Source organism: Periplaneta americana, chromosome 15, assembly GCF_040183065.1.
Source record: "Periplaneta americana isolate PAMFEO1 chromosome 15, P.americana_PAMFEO1_priV1, whole genome shotgun sequence".
Classification (NCBI taxonomy): Eukaryota; Metazoa; Arthropoda; class Insecta; order Blattodea; family Blattidae; genus Periplaneta; species Periplaneta americana.
This window is the reverse complement of record NC_091131.1, coordinates 164,759,340-164,774,238: the sequence shown is the minus strand read 5'-3', so window position 1 is coordinate 164,774,238 and position 14,899 is coordinate 164,759,340. Positions and strand designations below refer to the sequence as shown.

General features: G+C 35.8%; 1 protein-coding gene across 1 annotated transcript in view; it reads right to left on the bottom strand.

Annotated features, from left to right (window-relative positions):
• LOC138715497 (WAS/WASL-interacting protein family member 3-like) overlaps positions 1 to 7,334 on the bottom strand; it is a 211,352-nt gene extending 204,018 nt beyond the window's left edge. Inside the window, exon 1 of the mRNA XM_069848471.1 lies at positions 6,726 to 7,334. The gene's annotated coding sequence lies outside the window, so the exon portion shown is untranslated. The remainder of the gene's footprint in view (positions 1 to 6,725) is intronic.
• Positions 7,335 to 14,899: the final 7,565 nt, after the last annotated feature.

Here is a 14,899-nt window from a genome sequence, read left to right as displayed (position 1 = left end):
AACATATATAATTAACCACCCTGAAACCGAAAATCGCATTTTTGAAATTTTTGTTTGTATGTCTGTCTGTATGTTTGTTACCTTTTCACGCGATAATGGCTGAACCGATTTGTATGAAAATTGGAATATAAATTAAGTTCGTTGCAACTTAGATTTTAGGCTATATGGCATTCAAAATACTTTATTTCAAAGGGGGGTTATAAGGGGGCCTGAATTAAATAAATCGAAATATCTCGATTATTATTGATTTTTGTGAAAAATGTTACATAACAAAAGTTTCTTCAAAAATGATTTCCGATAAGTTTTATTCTTTACAAAATCTTGATAGGACTGATATTTAATGAGATAAATGAGTTTTAAAATTAAAATAACGCCTTCTAAGACGGTGCAATGAATTAAGAACAAATGACTTCGTCTATAAGGGGCCTTGAACAACAACAATCGAAACAGGGGCCTTGGACATCAACAATCGAAAGCTATTAAACATAGCCTACAGAGAATGTTTCTGTGTTTGTATGAAGTAATATCAGAAGCTAAATTAACAGATTTGTATAATTAATTATTATTTCACCATTGGAAAGTGTATTTTCTTTAGATGGACATAATGCTATAATGTTATTACAGTAACGTCTGAGTAAATCGAGGACAGGTAAGATTAAAATAGCTTCTGATGCACAGAAAATTTGATAGGCTATTTTGTACATTCGTTTTCTGTATTTCTTAAAATAATATTTATGTACACTCATTTTAATCTCAGAGAATTAACGAACAACGAGAGTGTATTGATTTAGTATGCAGTAATAGTACGTTAGCTTAGCAATCCATTATTTTATAATTCAAATTTTAACTATGCTCAATTGAATCGTGTTAAAATACATAAAATATATATGCAATAAATGCAATGCAAAAAAAATTGGGTAATGAGCGAAGCAGATTATCTTGCGCTGTTGTAAAAGTTGTTCCCTGGATCAAACGTCCTATTTTAATTATGTAATTACTTTATATTTATTTCTAACAGGTGCAGCGGAGCGCACGGGTACGGCTAGTATTATATAAACCTTCTCTCGCTTAATCGAGTCATATGCCTTTTTTAAATCTATGAATAACTGATGTACTGTATACTTCCATTTTTTCTCCAATGTCTGTCGAATACAAAAAATCTGATCCCCCCTTCCTTGTAGTGCTCGCATTACATTGCGTATAAAAAGTGCTTGACATTTTAGTTTTACTGCTGATAGCTGCAACCCTCCCTTCTTTTTTGGTAGATATAATTGCTTTTTTTTTTTAGCTTTAGAACTGCCCCTTCCATATGTAATAGTTTACAGCTTTTTCCGCGATGCATGAATATTTGTTAGTCATCGGCAGAACTTGAGCGACATACCATAATTTTGACAGACAAAATACATTGATGTACCAAATTTTCTGGTGATATTTTTAAACATGGAGGCTCGGCTGCTGGCAGTGACTTTAGACCAATTGCTTTCCACCATATCGTCAAAGGAGCTGCAGACCGTTAGACCTAGTATATTTGTTTTAGATTTAATTGGGACTTTTGATAATTTATTTGTCCGTTTGAGGCCTCAAAATAAGTTTTCAAAATGTCCGGTAGATGTTCACACTCTTCGACGTCACGAAGCAGGAGGACGTCGTCGTCTGCATACACTCTTACCGTAAACATTGGTGTTGGTACTCGATTTCTAGGGTGCAGTACCTGATGTGCAAGTCGTATAAATGGTTCTACACTGACGAGAAAAAGAAACATAGATAGAGGGCACCCTTGTCTGACTGAGGATTTTATTGGGATTCTTTTAGTAATAAACCCATTAACTTGAATCTGAGAATGTGCATTAACGTATATCGATTTAATGATATTAATTATTTTCTGAGGTATACAGAAGTGCTGCATGACTGCGTACAAATAATTGTGGTTCACTTTGCCAAAAGCTTTCTCAAAATCGACCGATACCAGTGCACCACTTTCATTTGGGTGTTATTCACAGTATAATATGGTGTCTCCGATGGCAGTGAGATTGTCTATGATGGATTTATTAGGGATGCCACATGTTTGCCCTGTTTCAAAAATATCTTCAGACATAGGTCGAAAACGGTTGGCTAGAACTTTCATCAGTTGTTTATAATCGATGTTTAATAGTGTAATGGTCTATGGCTGCTCTACTAGGAGATGTCTTCTTCGGGATGAGCGTCACCACACCGTCACTGAACCCATCAATTATATCATGAGTATTAGAAATATAGTTGAACAGTTCCAACAAATATTCTTTCATCACTACCCAATGTGTTTTGTAAAACTGGTATGTTAGACCATCTGGAACGGGTGCTATGTGTTTAGGCGTTGAGTCTAAAGCTTTCCGGTTTCCTCTTCCGTGATTGGATGTTGCAGTTCTTCTTGCTGGATCACACTTAAGTGACGATTGATATGTATGAATAGCACTTGTGTTTGCTGCTGCGAATTTGTATTTGTATTTGCATACAGAGACGTAAAGTGTTTCTCAAATTCTGTTATACATTCGTTGTTTGTGTTGAGGGTTTTCCCAGCCGCCGTCTGAAGATTTGTAATGAATCTGACATGTTTTTGCTTTTTTTTTTTACCAGGTGATAGAGGGCACATTTTTCGTATTCGTTTATTGTAGGAACTCTCGATCGAATTACTACTTCATACTTTGTATTTTCCTGTAAAGTGCATATTGTGCGTTTAACTTGACTGATTTCTTCCCATTTATTACCTTCTGTCTTGTTACGAGAATAAAGTTCGTTCAACATCTGATAATGAAATTGAAGTGTAGCTCTACTTTCCTGTGCTAGCAGATATCCCGCAGATATAACGACTTAATTCCGGGTTTTATAAGACGAAACTTTTTATTTTTTATTTTATTGGGTTATTTTACGACGTTGTATCAACATCTAGATTAGGCCTATTTAGCGTCTGAATGAAATGATAATGCCGGTGAAATGAGTCCGTGGTCCAGAACCGAACGTTACCCAGCATTTGCTCGTATTGGGTTGAGGAAAAACCCCGGAAAAAATCTCAACCAGGTAACTTGCCCCGACCGGGATTCGAACCCGGGCCACTGGTTTCGCTGCCAGACACGCTAGCCGTTACTCCACAGGTGTGGACAATACGAAACCATTTCTGCATAATACTTAGAGGGGAATTTTTTACTCTGCTTTTTATATTTTCAAGATGATCATTAAAATTCTGATTCACATCATGCAGTTGAAGTAAAGAGTTGTTTAGCTTCCAATAACTGCGTCCATACAAAGGAGGTAGTGTTCGGTTATTGTTGACAATCGCACAGAATCATGGTCGGAGAATGGAGTGGGAATGACTGTCACGTTGTATGTGTCATTTGTATGCGCTTCACCGATGTAAAAACGGTCAAGTCGGGACGCACTGTTCTGTCTGTGAAATGTGAACGATACGTTGTTGCCATGCTTATTTTCCCACGTGTCCACAAGCTCAAAGTCCGTCACTAGTGTTTTAAAAACAGGCGAGCGATTGTAACTCCCAGATTGGTCCTTGGCTTGTAGTACACAATTCCAGTCTCCTCCGAGAATTAGCTGATTATATCGATGTCGTAGAACAGCGATGTCAAAGAAAGAGCGCATGAACGACGTTCGATTCCTTCGCTCGCTTACGTGCTGGAGTGGAATTCTGTAAACACAGAAACGAGCAAGACACAGGGGCGGACAAAGTGAAAATGATCTGGTGTCCAGATGTAATAATGCGTTACACACTTGTTCATACATTTTTATTAAATGCAATTATGTGATAGCTGAATAATTTATACATGCTTTACAATAGTCAGCCAAGATTACTTTTGTAGACTATTATAGCCTAGTACTGTTTTAGTAACCTAAAAATAACATCACAGATAGAATGATTTCTGAATATTCTTGGTTATTACAATTACTATCTTCAGTAATAACGAAAATAGGGAAAATGAACATTGCAAAATGAAGTTAAATCAGAATAGTCAGCCAAGGTTAGTTTCGCAGACTATTATAGCCGACAGGCATATGAACTTGGAACTTTAATGATTGTTTTTATTGATCATTGTCCATAATTACGCTAATGTGATTCTCACAAACAAACATGATTGATTGATTGATTGATTGAATACTGCTTTACAAATAACATAACTTATATAATGATTTCTGAACATTCTTGGTTATTAAAATTACTACTGTATCTTCTGTAACGGCGAAAATAAGGAAAATTAACATTTCAAAATGAATTTTCGCCAGAATCGTTCCTACGAATTCTGTTCGATACCAGTCTTGTAATGTTTGGTACTACAGTACGTTATTTGAAGTAGCAAGTCGAACCGTAGCACGCTTATTGTCATCAGATAATTTGGCGCTTAGTCTTGGCTTTGTTAATTCCATAAATTAATAAAAATTGTTGGCATACATATAAGCTACTGAAAATTGTTATAATTTGAGTTGCAAACTTACGGACCATAGGATTCAGTTCAGGACTCAAACATTTGTAAAAGGTAAGGAGGTCCTGATTATTATATGCATGTTTTAACAACGTTGTATTCCCAATATCAATTATTTATAGCTGCAATCTAGTGGTACAGTTTCTATGTTTGCAGCAAGAGGTCGATAGAAAAGTTCTAGTTTATTTCGCTGGGCGCATGATTAATGCCAACTGTACACTACAACTACAGTCTACTATATACAGTCGCGAAGCTCAATATGTAGTAAAAATGCAAACATGGGTAGTTGCCCACCACTAGGATCGCTACTATCGCTTCATCATCGCAGATCTCTCTCCTAGCAGCCGACAAAATATGTTACACTTTCTTGTCGTGTTCTTTTGGAAAAATTAACACCTTCCTTCCATTATTGAAATATTAAATGCATAAAGTTAATTTATTATTTTAATGAAGTATATTAAATTCCACCATAAACTCGAAGATACCTGCAAGAAATAGGTTAATATTATTTTTGTTTGTGCAAAACGAAAAAAAAAAAAAAAAGTACTATAATCGCTTCACTCATTCAAGATTATAGCGATAATTAACTATGAATTGAAACCAATAAATATTAATTTGCATTTCTCTTTACAACAATAATAATGGAAATATGAATTAATGGAGTAACTTACGTGTACCGGTACTTGTAGTGTAGGCTTACGTAGTTAACAAAATGGGATGAGGTTAAGCAATAATAATCACACCAGAATTGGAAATAAAACGTGATCAATACATTTTATTGTAACAGACTTTTTCTACGTCTCTAGTTAAAGCAACAAATAAAAATAACAACAAAATTAACAGCTATAATTAAAAACATATCCTTTGAAGAAAAAAGTAGGCCCAAGCAATAATAATCCCACCAGAATTGAAAATAAAACGTGATCAGTAAAGTTCATTAAAACAAACTTAATTTTTCTACGTCTTTAGTAAAGTAACACATAAAAATAATAACAAAATTAATAGCTACAATTAAAAATATATCCTCTGAAAAAAAAAGTAGACCTAACCTTTATTTCTCTGGAAATTTAGCAGCCTAAGTGACAGAACTTTGACCGGTATCTAATGTCCTTTCGGTTAGACTGAAACATTTCATTGTGAAATTTAAGGATATAATGTATTCTAACAGTCACAAAGAACTTCAAATTAACTGTTTTGTTTCTGCACAGCATTCTTGTGGAAACCCAGGAACCTTTCTGAATCTTTCGGAAATCGGAAAAAGGATAATTCTGGCCTCTTTCTCTTACTGTTGCTACAATTTATAGCACTACAAACGTATCCTCCTTGTCCCATATTATTATTCCAATTATTATATTTTAGCCATTAACATTTTCATTATAACCAATAACGAACATTTCACAAGCATCAATGTGAAATACGCAAGGAGCTAGCACTCGATAGAAATACGACACAGTCCAAAGTCGACCATGGACAGTCTATTGTTTTTAGTTGCTAACCGCTTGGAGCGCTTTATCACGAGATTTGCAAAAAAACACCTCAAACTTCGCGACTGTATATAGTAGACTGTGCTACAACCCTCACTGAAGCTCGTACTGTATTCGTAGCTGGCGCGCTCCAGTGGCGCAAGCGTCCTCATAGCGCATACAGTATACGCTCTGATTGACATCCCTGTCGTAGAAAGAAGGCCAAGTCTCTACCAAGGAAGTTTTCTCGTTCACTACGATTATAGTATTGGTTCCGGATGGGAGGTACACATTCACTATGTGGGTGTCATTTAAAGTCAAGGATGTTACTCTACCACTTGGATGTCCTTCTATATTTTTTACAATAAAACCAGCACGATAGATTACAGCAGTAGGCCTACCTCTATTGTTTTCTCCTGTATGAACTACAAAATCAAATTGTGGTCCTAAAACATTAAAACTGTCCACGTTTACCTCTTGTAACAGTAATACATCTATGTTATTGTCTCTAATAAATTGACTCACTGCGTTTTGCTTGGATTTACTCTATATGCAACTTATATTTAACGTAGCATACTTTCTTAAGATTACCATACTGAAAAAGTGAAACTGTGATCGCATTTAAAGAATAGTTGCTAGAAATGTACCACCACGTTTCATAATAAATATTTGCAACAAAAAGCTTCCCCTTCATATGTTTGTACACTATTCTCTCAAATAAGTTAGGAGAAATTACCTTGAGATAAAGTGATCTTTCCTGTGTGTTGAGCTGTACCATATTCAACTGATCTGCTGTTACCTTTAACTGTTGCTGTATCCATCGGTGCAGTTCCATTGCTGTAGGTCTCGTTGCCGTTGTCCCAAATTGAACCTTGATGGTGTTGACACGACGAAAGGTAGTCATTCTTGTTGAAATTCACTTAAAGCACAACTATTTATATTAATTGATGTATATTTTCTGTTATTAATGTACCTTATTTGACCGCATTATTTCACTTACACTGTAAACAATAAGAACCTTTACGTGCGCGTAATCAGTAAGTTCTCGTCACGGTACACAAGCCTGATCGGAAACACACGACCTTCCTCTACCGTGGTCAGAACCACACTGGATTCATACATCTCAGTACCCAATAGTTTTACCGTAAATGGGATTCAAACTTTAGACACAAATTATTTTTTTTCGGCTAAACTATTGTTCAAATACTAAAATGACATTTGACTTTCACTTCTTGGTTACTTACAACCTAAAGATTCTGTTTTTAAAATTAATGCAGTTATACCCCCTCCTTACTGCATAACATACATATTCTACAAGATAAATATTTATACGAACAAAAGCACTTGTAACTACGAAGTATATTCTCCAAAAATAAATATGACTGTATGGGAAGATAGCGTCAAATCATGACGGGAGTACTTGTGGGAAGATCGCATCGAATCCCACTAATTTTTTGTGTCGTCGCATTTAGTTGGTTGTGCACGTCTCTTCGTACTGCACAAGGTCAAGATGAGTTCTACCTTAACTTCCGTCAGATGGCTTATAAAGAGGATGCCTACTGTCTTTAATTTTACTCATCACACTTATTGTAGTTAATATCACTTGTTTTACTTGTTATGCTAGTTTTAAACAGGATAGGCCCTACCAGTTTTTTTTTTTTAATTCAGGTAGTCTAAGTTTCAAAATTAAATTATTTACAAACAAAACTATACTTGATTTATTGAATTTACAAATATGATACATTATTTATATGAAATATCTGTTATCTTTTTGAAGTCGGTTATTTAACGACGCTGTATCAACTACTAGGTTATTTAGCGTCGATGAGATTGGTGATAGCGAGATGAAGCCGAGGATTAGTCATAGATTACCTGGCATTCACCTTACGGTTGGGGAAAACCTCGGAAAAAACCCAACCAGGTAATCAGCCCAGGCGGGGATCGAACCCGCGCCCGAGCGCAACTTCAGACCGGCAGGCAAGCGCCTTAACTGACTGAGCCACGCCGGTGGCTTCTATTATCTTAGATCGTTGTTATGTCTGCCAACTGATGCCATAATTTTTTTCGAACTTTGTTGAAATATCTTCTGCAATCCAATCCATGTCTGTTAAGCCGAAAACCTAGAGCCTAATAACGTTGAAAGTCCAACAATTGAGAACGCAAACAGTTTTTGCATTCTCAACTACTGCAGCTTACCTTCTTTAGGCAAAATACCCTTAAGACGTTTATGTCTTAAGAAAATCTAAAGCGTCATCACAATCAACATGTAGTGTAAATTAAGACATCTTGCTGTATTTTAGACAATACAGGAATACATGAATACAATGGAATTCCGCTTAGGAAAATAGTTCGAGCGATGTTCCGTTATCAACAACCATTGAGAATTAAACACAAAACATATGTAGGCGATCTTACTTGATGTGGCGTGAATGAATACACTTATTCAAGAATGTGACGTGTATCCACGTGCAAATAAAAACATTTTCGATGACTGCTGGCGTCAAACCAAAGTTCATAGCTAGATCAACGAATTCCCTTCCTGGCTAGACAATAGATTTCTGTGCAACTTATTAACTTCGTTCTCAAGGCTTTTATAATGGAGTACAATTATCATCAGATTTCGCTGCGAATTTATTTCACCCTAACTTCCTTATATGCTTGCACCCTCTATCAGCTAAGAAACATCTGTTATCCTTGATTTTCAATATAAACATCTTAAAAATATGTTGAATATATTTGGTTTTCATATCTTAACATACTAAAACTACAGTTGTTAAAGCATTATAGTTTAAATAATTACGCTATAAATTGTCGTAATATATTATAAGAAAATTAAAATAACAAAAAAATGGTACGTGATAGGAACTTTCTGGCTTCGAATTTGACTTCAGCATGCTAAAAATACCCTAAAAACATTCAAACTTTGGAGGCAGTAATTTCATCGCAGACTAGTGTTATTTGATACGAGCGATAAAGAGGTAAATTAACTCACCATGAGACCCCAAGGGGTTCAGACTGGGAAGAAGAGAATTCCTTATTTATCGTTAACTGTCTTTAAACGTCGAGTGAAAGCATACGTAGACAGGAAATTACACTAAATTTGTGTGAGCACAGCTTTAGATCAATGTAGAACATTGAGTTTTGTTTCCATATATTGTTTGAAAACTGCAGTTCCTCTTTTTGCTAGTTGCAAGTAGTCTCTCACATGTGAGGAATCCATTGTAAAATTGAGTTTCTGCTGTTTTTCTGTAGTGTTTGATACTATTTCTGTTTTTGAGGGGTTTGCTGGATGCTATTCCTTGTATTGCTGTTCTTGGGGTCTATCAAAATGACTGCTTTGTTAAAGTTGTAGGCCCTATGTATTACATTTGTTAGAGCTACTTGTATTGATTATTTTACTTCCTCATCAAATACTGTACTTACTAACTTACTGGCTTTTAAGGAACCCGGAGGTTCATTGCCGCCCTCACATAAGCCCGCCATTGGTCCCTATCCTGAGCAAGATTAATCCAGTCTCTATCATCATATCCCACCTCCCTCAAATCCATTTTAATATTATCTTCCCATCTAAGTCTCGGCTTCCCCAAAGGTCTTTTTCCCTCCGACCTCTCAACTAACACTCTATATGCATTTCTGGATTCACCCATACGTGCTACATGCCCTGCCCATCTCAAACGTCTCGATTTAATGTTCCTAATTATGTCAGGTGAAGAATACAATGCGTGCAGTTCTGTGTCGTGTAACTTCTTCCATTCTCCTGTAACTTCATCCCTCTTAGCCCCAAATATTTTCCTAAGCACCTTATTTTCAAACACCCTTAACCTATGTTCCTCAAAGTGAGAGTCCAAGTTTCACAACCATAAAGAACCGGTAATATAACTGTTTTATAAACTGTAACTTTCAGATTTTTTGACAGCAGACTGAATGATAAAAGCTTCTCAACAAAATAATAACAGGCATTTCTCATATTTATTCTGTATTTTATTTCCTCCCGAGTGTCATTTATATTTGTTACTGTTGCTCCCAGGTATTTGAATTTTTCCACCTCTTCAAAAGATAAATTTCCAATTTTTATATTTCCATTTCGTGCAATATTCTGGTCACGAGACATAATCATATATTTTGAATTTTCGGGATTTACTTCCAAACCTCTCTCTTTACTTGCTTCAAGTAAAATTCCCGTGTTTTCCCTAATCGTTCCTGGACTTTCTCCTAACTTATTAACATCATCCGCATAGACAAGCAGCTGATGTAACCCGTTCAACTCCAAACCCTCTCTGTTATCCTGGACTTTCCTAATGGCATACTCTACAGCAAAGTTAAAAAGTAAAGGTGATAGTGCATCTCCTTGCTTCAGCCAAAGTGAATTGGAAACACATCACAGAAACTGACCTATACGGACTCTGCTGTACGTTTCACTGAGACACATTTTAATTAATCGAACTAATTTCTTGAGAATACCAAATTCAATAAGAATATCATATAAAACTTCTCTCTTAACCGAGTCATATGCCTTTTTGAAATCTATGAATAACTGATGCACTGTACCCTTATACTCCCATTTTTTCTCCATTATCTGTCGAATACAAAATATCTGATCAATAGTTGATCTATTACGCATAAAAACCACACTGATGATCACTACCTTTGCCTATTGCTATGTAGTGTGCTAATTCTTTACTGTAAACACCTGCGCTACTGTTATCCTAAGAATTGATTCTAGGTCTATCTGTGTATATTTTCCACCACTCATGTTCCATATGCATCATCAACCATGGATTAAAGGTAACTAGTCGCTGTTCATATAATTTTCCTTGTTTATTGGTATATTAAGTTCTAGGTATATTTTATATATGTAATATTCGAAGGGTTTATTAGTGATGGCATTAAGTTTTGGAACGGTCTACTAACAAGCTAGCAGTATCTTTGTAACTTATTAATTTAAAGCATTCAATGTCAACTAAATTTTGTGAATCTCATTTTCTAAACTAAACTTCCGAATCATGATCTGAAGCATACTCTGACAAACTTACGTTAAGTCAAAAGAAGATTAGCATACGAAATTTTCAAGCTTTTCCTGGTGTCTACCATTTCATTAAACTTATCATCTTAATAAAACAAAATGTTGACTGTGTGTTTCTTATGTACAGTGAAGGACATAATGGTTGAGCAGACGCAAATGTTTCAAGATCTATAGTGCAGTTCAGAAGAGGCTATCGTTTCAATTCCTTCCCAGTCTAGATATGTAGGTAATATTTAAACAGAAAAGCGAAACGAATATCTCGTCATACGAACCAAAACTTTCGGCTTGGAGCATGCACAGTGTGGGCATTCTTTGTCTTAGAAAATACACTCAGGGACAAAAAAACCGGACACTTCTACATTTGCTTGTATTTTGTTGCCAATTATTTCAAAATGAAACAAAACCCATTTAAACAAAATAATGTTTCATTTAGCACCTTATATGACAACATTTGAAAAAAAAAATTCTCTGATGAGAAAATTTACAAAAAAATTACAAAGGGCGTATAACTATGGCATCGTTTGGTCTGTTTTTTTCATTTTATGGTGCCTTAAACATTAAAAACTCTTTTTAGTAAAAGGTATTACCCCCTCTGGCTTGAATAACTGCATCCATACGTCTTGGCATGCTCTCAATTTGGTTAGCAATGTCTTCTTGAGGAATAAGTTCCCGTTCTTCGCCAAGTGCTCGCCTCAACTCTTGTAACGATTCTGGTCTCGGTCATCTATTCTTAACATGCCGTCCCAGCATGTCCCACACGAGTTCAATTGGGTTCATGTCTGGACTCCTTGCTGGCCATGGAAGAACATGGATTCCCACTTCTTGGAGATAATCTCCGACCGCATGGGCAATATGCGGCCGTGTATTATCATGCATTAAAACAAAATTATCGCCTACAAATTGGCCAAATGGCACAACATGATCAGCCAAACATTCATTTATATACCTATCAGCTGTTAGTCTTCCATTTTCAACAAAAACCAACTCTGTACGAGCACCCGTACACACTCCTGCCCAAACCATCACTCCACCACCTCCATACGGCACATTTTCGGAAATGCAACACTGTGAAAATCGTTCTCCCCTCCTTCTCCAAACTCTTTCACGTCCATTAGGTGAGCACAGATTGAAACGGGACTCATCGGTGAACAGAACACAGCTCCACTGTCCATTTCTCCAATCCCTGTGATCATTTGCAAAACGCAGTCGTTCAACTCTATGCATCCTGAGAAGTCTGGGACCAGTTGCAGGTCTACTTGATATCAGTCCACTTGCTTTCAACCTCCTTCTAACTGTTTTGGCCGAAATTGGGCGTCCATGTATGTTAACAAATTGCTGGGTACACTAGTAGCTGCAGGTTGCGCTCCCTAAGAACTCTCAACACCATATATCTGTCTTCATTTGGATTTGTAGCTCTTGGACGACCCGAACCTGGTCTTCTGGTATATTCTAGGATCTCTCTATACCGTTTTATGGCATCATGGGTTGTGCTTCTAGCCATATTCATAACATTTGCAATGTAACGTACACTGCGTCCATCATCGTAAAGGGCTACAGCTCGAGCCAATCTTCAGGTCGCATCTTGTTTTAAGACAAACGTTACAACCCCACTTAAACTCAGAAAATGTAAAAATAAAGAAATAACGAATGACAACGATAATGAAGCAAAAACTGGTTGAGACAAAATTGTTATAGTTGAGACTCCGAAAGCAAAATTGGAATATTTGGTTGTAATGGCTTGTTTATAAAACAAAAAACAGTCAACAATGTATACACGTCTCCATAACAACAGATGGATACCATAATATTGTATGAGAAGATAATATTTTGCAAAATACCAGCAAATATTAAAGTGTCCGGTTTTTTTTGTCCCTGAGTGTACTTCAGTCATTCAACTATTATGTCCATCATTGTACATTAATTTGTAATCCACACATATCCACTCATGTGAAGAATGTAGGCATATGCAGATTTCCTGAAATTTCATTTACAGTTAGGTATAGTTTATAAGTGAAATATTTTACACCAGCGTTTCTCAAACTATGGTCTGCGGACCACCTGTGGTCCTCGAAGTCTGCCCTTGTGGTCCTTCAAAAAAGACAGAAGATAAAATAAAATTCAAACGAATTGCGTATCATACTACAGCTGAAAATCTGTTTGGAAATGACACATAGCAATCGCCTCTCACTTTTTCGCCCAGTACTGACATTTCATGAAATTTTAATATTACCCTACTCGTCTACCGAATTCCCACTCTACTCTCAGCAACAAAAGAGAGATTTAAAACACTATGAACGTGGTGTTTCTCTCCATCTTTTCCCTGCACATCCCGCGTCTGTAACCCAGCCAGGGACCACCCGAATTCATAACAGAGGACCAAAGTACCGAATCTTTTCATGTATTTATGACTTTCTTAATAGTTTTGCCAACACCCAGTCTGCACACTGAAATGGTCATGTACAGTATGTCGTACACCAATAATAGAACGTGCCAAATTGCATATTTACTTTTTGAAAATCAGGCATGTTTCTGCATTAATTCTTTTTATTTCTGTTTTTCCAGATGATGATATAAGAAATTTTAGACCCCACCTATTTTAAAATCCGGGCGAATCAGATCCAAAAATTCAAATGCAATACCTTTCTAATTATATTTTTTGTAGCCAATAACAAGTAACTTAAAACAAATTCTGTGCATTGTTAATTCGTTGCTTGCCTTTTAGCAGTTATTTGTTTGAAAACTTTCTTATGTGGTACATTTTAGTAGTTGTCTATGTCTCTCTTAAATAGTGCCCATTATACATAATGGAAAACTGGCTTCGATCCTGATCTTTGAAAAGAAATGAACGTGATTATATGCTTCAGTTAGGTAGTGCTAATAGATATTAATATCAGTGATTCTAGTGCCATTAAAGAAATATCTAGTCATGTTCAAAGAAAAAATACTTTCGTAAATATTACAAGAGTTATTTGGAACTTGGATTTTACTTGGTGTGGCAATGAGAGTGAACCAAACCTCGGTGCGTTGTTTGTTACGAAGTGCTTTCAAATGAGCGTATGGAACCCGCGAAATTAATCGGCACTTAGAGACGAAACACGCAAATGTAAAAAGTAAACCTGTAGAATTATTAATGTCAGTACTAACATTTCTCTATTCTGTTAATTAATAACTTAAAGATTATCCAAACTCTGACAGCTTTGTATTATTAAAAAAACGAAAATAAATTTTCTTCTATTAACATTAACTTAATTAGTTAATCATCATCAACGTCATGGATTAGGCCATTTCGGCCTGTTCCGGCGATGTCTCAGCAGGGTGTCCATCTCTTCCAGGGTCTTCCCACCTCACACTTGCCTCTAGGATTGTAATTTAAGGCTAACTTAGGCAATCTGCTGTTATCCATTCTGAATAGATGTTCTGTCCATTTATGTTTATAATCATGAATTTTTTCTTCCATATTTTTGTATCTGCAAATTTTTTCTTATTTCTACATTCTGTATTCTGTCCATGATATTACTTCCATTCACATATCGTAGGAATTTCATTTCGGCAGTCTGTACTTTTCTTTTATTTCCTGCACCCATCATCCATTAGTTAATACTAATATAAAATTAATTGAAATAAATTAATTTTAATTAATTAATTCCATTTAAAAATATAGACATACTGGTATTAAAATATGCTACAAAAATGATAAATTTGCTTTCGAAGAGAACAAGAGTAAGGTGGTCTGCAGAACTGTTCTGACTTAAAAAGGTGGTCCTCACTTCAAAAAAGTTTGAGAAACGCTGTTTTACATTATTTGAATAAATATACTGAATACAGAATATTCTCACACACCAATAGATAATCAGCATGAAAATACAGTAATTCTGAATACAGGCAGTATATGGAAAAGAAAAGAAAGGTGCACTCTTAATCAGGTAATATTTAGACTGACACAATTCATC